At 38.1% G+C, this 7,980-nt stretch overlaps 1 protein-coding gene across 3 annotated transcripts in view; it reads right to left on the reverse strand.

The window, feature by feature from the left end:
• The window catches only part of LOC141903821 (katanin-interacting protein-like), a 382,582-nt gene extending 375,375 nt beyond the window's left edge, over nt 1-7,207 (reverse strand). For all 3 annotated transcript variants that reach the window (XM_074792155.1, XM_074792154.1, XM_074792152.1), the window contains exon 1: nt 7,131-7,207. The gene's annotated coding sequence lies outside the window, so the exon portion shown is untranslated. The remainder of the gene's footprint in view (nt 1-7,130) is intronic.
• Between the last annotated feature and the right edge of the window lie 773 nt (nt 7,208-7,980).

The following is a 7,980-nucleotide window of genomic DNA, read 5'->3' on the forward strand; positions in this document are numbered from 1 at the left end:
GAGGTCATTGCAATTTTATACGCGAGAGCTAAGAATTTTCCCGCCAAAAACAGTTTTTCGTAGAATTTTAACTCAGTTGACCATGTCATCGACGGAGGTTCGCCATGTCTTCAATCGCATCGATTATACGTCTTTTAAGCCAAGAACCAATGAAACAAATGCTCACATAAAAAAACGTACCGCGATTTTACATGAATTGGCTCAATGCCAACATCATATCGCTGACAAAGGTAAACCAAAAACATACATATTAATTCAAGAATTTTTTGATGCGTTACTTGGTAATTATAAATCATCATAACCCTTGTTTCCCTCTCATCAGTATCAAAATTTTGAAGCTGAAGAAATGTGTAAAACTATGATGTATCATACCTAGGTCTCCAAATGTTTACAAAAAAATATCTTAGTTATCAATAGGACTATTTATTGCCTGTTGAATCAGAGACTCCAACACTGTAAAAAATATGTCTTATTACAATTCAACAGAGACTAGACAACAGACATGTCCAATGATTTATGATAGCATTTGGAGTGAAATTTTGCAACAGGTTCAATTTATGTTCGATAGATGGCGCTAGTAGTAGCTCAACTGTCAAATACAGTCATGTTAACTCACATGGCAGTCACATTCCGATAATAATCCCTAAATTTCAAGACATAAAGATTGCAATCCAAACTTCTAAAGGCAATCTTCATGTTAAATATCGATTTTGGAAAAGTTTTATCGATGACTTTTATATGTTTTGCGCATTTTCCGGATGTTAGAACATGAAAAACGGTTACTCCAAAATTTTTGATGACGAAGTCACTAAAATAAAATGACTCGGCGGTAATTTATTTGAATCGGTCGGGAGACCGTAACCACACATATATTTTGTTTTGGCCTAATATTACGTACAATCCTTTTAATTTATTATCATGTTGTTTATCATTGAATAGTAAGTATGCCTACCATACCAAAACATCTTGTTTTTCTGGCACTTACCTTGTGCAATCTTTGAATCAGGGAAAATCTCTTTGAAGTGCTTGGTTAATCGTGTTGCAGTATTCAACGGCAAGTTCAACTCGGCGATTAGCTCAGATGTTTTTGCTTCAGCTTTAGTAATATTTCGTTTTAAAGCAATTTCAGATGTTTCTTTCGTTTCAGTAAACAATGTTTGGATTGAAGGTGTTTTTGACAGTGCTTTCGTCAAATCCTTGTCTCCTTGTGTTTCTATGTGCCTACGACAATTCGACTGCCCGCCATGAGAGAACGATATATTAATATTGCACGTCGAACAGTATGCGAAACATTCTCCCTTTACAGACGGTTTTAAACAAGGCCACTTTTCAGAATAGAAGTCGATAAACCGTTGATTCGATTTCTTTGTAGCGGGCGATGAATCGACGTCATTATCATTACCCGCGCTGACACGCTTAGGCATTTTTATTCCCGCCCACACTGCGAACAGAACAATGGCTGCAGCGCAAAGGACTGTGGGTGAACTTAGTCTCGGCAATGTTTGCGTTCGAATCCCACACAAAAGTTTTATCGCATGACATAAAAATTAATTTTTACCCATGCTTATTTTGTCTACTAGGCCCCTATAGCAATTATTTTTTTCTCCCTGATTTATCGGGTTATTTAATCACCCGATGCCTCCACATTTGTATAGCGTACGGCCACGCCGCCAACAAGTAGGCCTAACAGCGCGCAGCATTGCAACGCTTTATGTACTAGTATATTCCAGCTCTGTAATCAGTGCCGCGCGTAGGAGTGTACTCGAGACTAATACATAGAAGAGGCGCGCTAATCGATAAAGTCAAACTACTACATCGCTGTAAAAGCCTTTAATGTATTGGCCGTAAAATACAATGATTTTTCGCATCGGAATCGTAATTTTCTTTTAGAGAGATCATCGCTCGTATTATGGCTACCAGAAATCACCGATCATTGTATTTTTAGATGATAGTGATGAAAATCGTATTTTCCAAAGTCAGGTCGTAGCGTCGTAATGAGGCATGAATTACCAAAGAAACTACGGCGATATCGTAGGGGTAGGCAGGTCTGTACTTTTCAACGCCCCCTGGTGACCATATAGAATGTCCTTAAAACTAATGTCCTTAAAACTCACCACAATCATAGATGATGTCATGAGCTACAACTTTGCAATTGATTGTGGTAACAAAATATGTATTGGTACAAATATAATATAGAAAACCAGTAGGAAGCTACAGGACCTAGAATTCCGGCCAAAATTGACATTTTTGGAGACTAAAAAGGTCATATGACGGCCATCTTGAGTCAGATGGACCCAATTTTTCTTATGCTGATGGGCCCTTGGTAGATTCAAATATAATCGAAAGATCAAGGTAATTGATCAAAGCGTCTTCAAAATTTCCCTCGTAAACTTCGAAAATGTGTAAAAAGTGCTGATTTTAGCGAACAACAATGGCTGCCAGTCGGCCATCTTGATTCTGACAGGGCCAGTTTTTGGGCTGAAGATGTGTCTGAACGGATGGACGACGGATGAAAAGTGAACGCAATAGCCCGCTGGGACTAAAGTCCCAAGTGGGCTTAAAAGGATAAAAATATCAATAAATGATCTTTTATCTTTTTTTCAGTAATATGGATACTGGCCATGCTTTGAAGATTCTTGGCAAAATCAACACTACACTACTATTCATTCAGAACATGATTCCATTGCTAACCTGTGTTCAACCAAGAGTTTAAAATCGCCATTCGTAGACTAATAAAATCAAACAGTGACAGAGCAAAAAGTTTACATCGCATCGGAAATCAATTAGAATACGAAGACTGGTTAGAAAAAGAATTCAAACTTCCACCACTAAAATTCATTAAGCAAATAATATATATAATTGGTACATTTAAATCAATTTGCAATAGGAGCCTATAGACCTGACTGACAGGCCTTGACAATCATGTCTGATTCATTTCAAAAATTATGTAGTGAAAAAAATAATTTCATCTGAAATCATATCAATATTTCTCAATATTTGAGTGATGCGCGTTTTTACTACGCGTTTTGACATCGCGTAGTAAAATCATTCATAAAACCTGTCTATCAATGCAAATGAGCTAAAATCTTTTTGAATCAACCAATAAGATCGATCTTTATCACTTGGGGGTTGGTTTAGTGTTTTAATCCGCATTTTAGTCGAAGAAAATAGAAATCGAAATATACCCTTTTTCAAGAGCAAAATTCGTCAGCTTAGGACCCAGAATAAGCGAGGAATCAAGAATCGGAAGGTTTAGGATCTTGAATTTCAAATACTGAAGACCGCATGATTTTATTTCGTGTCGGGGCTGAGCGATCGCTGCCGGAACAGTCGATTTCTAAGTTTTACGTTGCAGCAAGCGATACAAAATGGCGGCCGGCACTTGTTATTGAATGTCGACGCGCCGCGCTGCTCGTGATGAGATCAATATTCAACAATTATTCATCGGTCTAGTGGTGAATTATTGTATTTATTTTCCGATTCATAATTATTCATCACTATATTTCTGAATATCAGGACAGATTTAGCGAAATGATCGGCAATCAATTTTTTTTGCTCCCGGATCGCCTCTACGCTCCCGTCGGTAAAGCGGCTGTTGAAAATTCAATCGCCGGAGATGCGTTTTGGGGCCATTTCACGGTCTCATTCACAGAAGCATGAGAAGCCGTGAGCCAACCACCTAGTACAGAGAATATTGATCAGGGAGGCGTCTAATGGGATGAATTGAGGCTTGTGACGGGCAAAAATAGAGGCACGTGATGGGACAGTGAGGCTCCCGAGGGGATTTTCCAAAAGCAGCAAAATTGAAATATATATAAAATATTGTTGAAGTTTAGCTCAAAACAAAACAAATGGATTATTATTTAGGCCTACTTATTATTAGTAGTATTATTACTATTGCTTGGTTTATGTTTCTAAACTGATTGATTTTATTGTGATATCATGAATATATTTCAAATTTCAGCGTTTTGAGCTAGGCCAAGCCTAATTTTCTGCTTTTCTTAACTAAAATTCATTTAGCAAATAATATATAAAATGGGTATATTTAAATCAATTTGCAATAGGAGCCTATGGCTACAGACCTAACTGACAGGCCTTGATTATCATGTCTGATTCATTTCAAAAATTATGTAGTGAAAAAAATAATTTCATCTGAAATCATATCAATATTTCTCAATATTTCACATTTTTTCTTGCCGTTACCATGGAAACCTAATCATAATAATCTATATAATAATAGATATTCCTAGATAAACTTAGGGCAAACATAAACTATTGATAACTAGTTATTCTATCCCCTTTCTACATCATAACTTTTGATCTAACATCGATATTTTCATTATTTTACCATTTTTCGGCTGGTTTCCATGGAAACCATAGGCATTTGGAATCAGATAAAAATTTTGGGTCTTCTTCTTCTTCTTCCGATATCTGTCAACATCAACTGGTTGATGAAACACAGTGTATAGGTGTGCGCAAATAAATATATAGGCCTACAGACATTACTAATAAATTTAGTATTAATATAGGCCTAATAATAATAATAATAATAATAATAATAATAATAATAAGAGTTTTTAAGCTAAGCGGTGTGGGAGAGAAGAGTCTTAAAGGCTTCGATACTCTACGCTGACACAGTATCTGCAGGTAGAGCGTTCCAATCCCTGACTGTTCTGGTATAGAAGGATTGTCGTTTGATTTCAGTACGGGAGAACTTGACTTGGAAAGCTTTCGAGTGCGATTCTCTAGTTTTACGGACAGGTGGAACCAGGCGTGTGCTCGTATCAACCAAAGTTTGTTCGTTGGCGAGTTTATAGGCCTACAATAGTGTGAGTCTGGCCTATCTTCTTCTTTCCTGTAGTGACTGCCACTGTAGGTGGGACAACATATCTGTTACACTGGATCTATTGTGGTGACGATTTGTGACATATCTTGCAGCTCGATGTTGGATCATCTCCAATCGGTGTATGTCAGTCTGGAGATATGGGTCCCAGACACTACTCGCATATTCTACTATGGGTCTGACCAGTGATCTGTAAGCTGTGTCCTTCACATGTATCGAGTTTATGTTAACATTCCTTTTCAGAAATCCAATCGTTCGATTTGCCTTTTTGCAAAGTTCTTCAATATGAGGTTTCCATTTTAAATTGTTGGTGATGGTTACACCTGGGTACTTTGCTGTCTGTACATGTGATAGGATATGACCTCGGAGCTTATAGGTGTATTTGTAGGGACGTCCTCTTGTGATACTGAGGACATGGCACTTGTCTGTGTTGAATTCCATGTTCCATTTAGTTTCCCATTCAGTGAGGAGATCGAGGTCGTGTTGCAGCACTTCTGCGTGTTTCTGTGAAGAGACAACTAGGTAGGCAATGGTGTCATCAACAAAAAGTCGTATTTTAGATGTTATATTCAGCGGTATGTCATTTATGTAGAAGAGGAATAGACTTGGGCCTAAAACCGATCCTTGTGGAACTCCTGATTCAACATCCACTGTTTCAGATGACTCTCCTTCAATAACGACTGCCTGTTTTCTTCCTGAAAGGAATGCCTCAATCCATGCATTTGTTTTGCCGGAGACCCCATAGTGGTCATGTTTGTGTACGAGTAGCTGGTGGCTGACTTTATCGAAGGCTTTACTGAAATCCATCACAATGCAGTCCGTTTGTTTTCTGTTGTCTATGTTGGATGTTACATCATCAATAAATTCTGCCAGTTGTGTTTCACAGGAGAGGCCTCTACGAAAACCATGTTGAAGTGGGTAGAGGATTCCTTGTCGCTCTCCGTGGTTCATGATGTTAGAGGTGATGATATGTTCCATCATTTTACAACAGACACATGTTAATGATATCGGGCGATAGTTGATTGCATTAAATTTATCACCTTTTTTATAAACTGGGGTGACATTTGCATTCCGCCAGTCCTCCAGTACTTCCGAGTTATTGTAGGATCTTTGATATATTAATGTGAGAATGGGGGCTACATCTGTGGCAAGTTCTTTCAGGATCCGAGGTTTGATGTTATCTGGTCCAGCTGCTTTCCCTGGTTTTAAATTTTTTAACAACTGCTCCACTCCTCGAGTTTGTATGTTTATATCCCCCATTTTTGGATAGATTCCATCCATTTTAACTTTGGCTTGGATTTCCTCTTTAGTCATGCAACTCTGTTTTGTGAAGGCAGACTTGAATTGTTGGTTGAGGATGTTGGCTTTATCCTTGGCTGTGTTGTACAGATTGCCATTATTTCTAAGTGGGGGAATGTTTCCCGTTGACCTGCAGTGTTTGACATAGGTCCAAATGCGTTTAAGTCCTCCAATTTTCCGTGGGGTCTGTTTTACAAAATTTGGTTGGATGTCAATTTCGCAGAACACAACATCATGGTCCGAGATTCCAGGTAGGCCTAATGTTTTGGTTCTCAGAAAGAGAAAGTGCTATGAGTGTATGGCTCTTTAAACTTCTAGTCTATCTCTTTTAGTTAAAGAGATATTGAAGTTTGTTTACATGAAATATTGCCTTCTTAGATCACAGTTTTTGTATATTGAAACATGAAGACACTTTTCGCTCAAATTTTCAAACTTCAATTCGCGATATCTCGAAAACTACTGAAGATAATTCAAAAATTTAAAAAGCATAGGCCTATTGTTATTTGAGCCCTCACCATTCCGACAAGCTTTCTTTCAGTAAGATTGGAGCTATTTGAATTTTTTATGGATATAGCTAGGCCTATATAAGCCCATCCGATTATAAAAAGCTTACCACCAACGATTAGGTAACTAACTAGCCTAATGTTAGTTTTTTCACAAAGGAGGCTATCCCCCTTCAAAATAGCCTACCTTTTTAATATGATATATTACATAGGCCATATACAGCTTCATAACCCTTCAACATCGAACCAAAATAGGTTTTGGCAGAATGATTGCGTTGTCATGGATACTTCAACAATCCGTAACTTGTTAACCTACACACCGATTTTAAAAATTTGTTCTGTTCTCAATTATTTAGGCCTAGGTATTTTCATTTAGGCCTATCTTTCATTTGATATGCAAACTTGCCATAGCTGGGAAGAATATTTAAAATAAGGAGGTTTCTATTCCTATATTCAGATATATAGGCCTACCACACGTCTCCTACCTTTCTCACTTTCAATTTCAACACTAAACATTTGATTTAAGACATCGCTTCGTACCGAGGAAAATATATGAAACAGGTTAAACCGCAGCTATGCAGCATGTCCCGTGAGAGGACCTGGGGCCTGTGACGGGACATCCTTGTCCCGTCACAGGTCCCGATGGAAAATGAAAACTTTGCATTTCATAGACGAAATGTCGAAAGAAACTGCACTAGATCGGTTACTATATACACTCAAAACAATGTTAACAACATGTTAATAATCGAAATTTGTTCGTAATTTTATTATTTCAGATCAATGATTTCATCAAATCGAAACATTAAATGTAATAATGAAGATCGGATCAAGAGAAGACAGAACCACAGCTATCGAAATTTCAATTTTTAGTGCATAGACTGACTCATACTATCGAAAATAAAGTGAATGTATCTTGACAATTTTGGTGCCAATGGTGTTAGTAACCGTTTGTTAAGCGTTACACTGCAAACAAAAGTAAAAGTGGAGGGGGCAACTTAATGGCCCTAGATCACTCGAGAGAGAGAGAGAATTCAAAGTGAGAGGACCCGATTCAACACACTGTCCCGTGAGAAGACCCGATTTTGAATACTGTCCCGAGAGAGGACTCGATTCAACACACTGCCCCGTGAGAAGACCCGATTATACATACCCTGTCCCGTGAGAAGACCCGATTTTAAATACTGTCACGTGAGAGGACCCGATTTTCAATACTGTCCCGTGAGAGGACCCGATTCAACACACTGTCCCGTGAGAAGACGTGATTATACATACCCTGTCCCGTGAGAGGACCCGATTTTAAATACTGTCCCGTGAGAGGACCCGATTTTGAATACT

The sequence above is a fragment of the Tubulanus polymorphus genome, chromosome 4 (genome assembly GCF_964204645.1).
Source record: "Tubulanus polymorphus chromosome 4, tnTubPoly1.2, whole genome shotgun sequence".
In the NCBI taxonomy this organism is placed as follows: domain Eukaryota; kingdom Metazoa; phylum Nemertea; class Palaeonemertea; order Tubulaniformes; family Tubulanidae; genus Tubulanus; species Tubulanus polymorphus.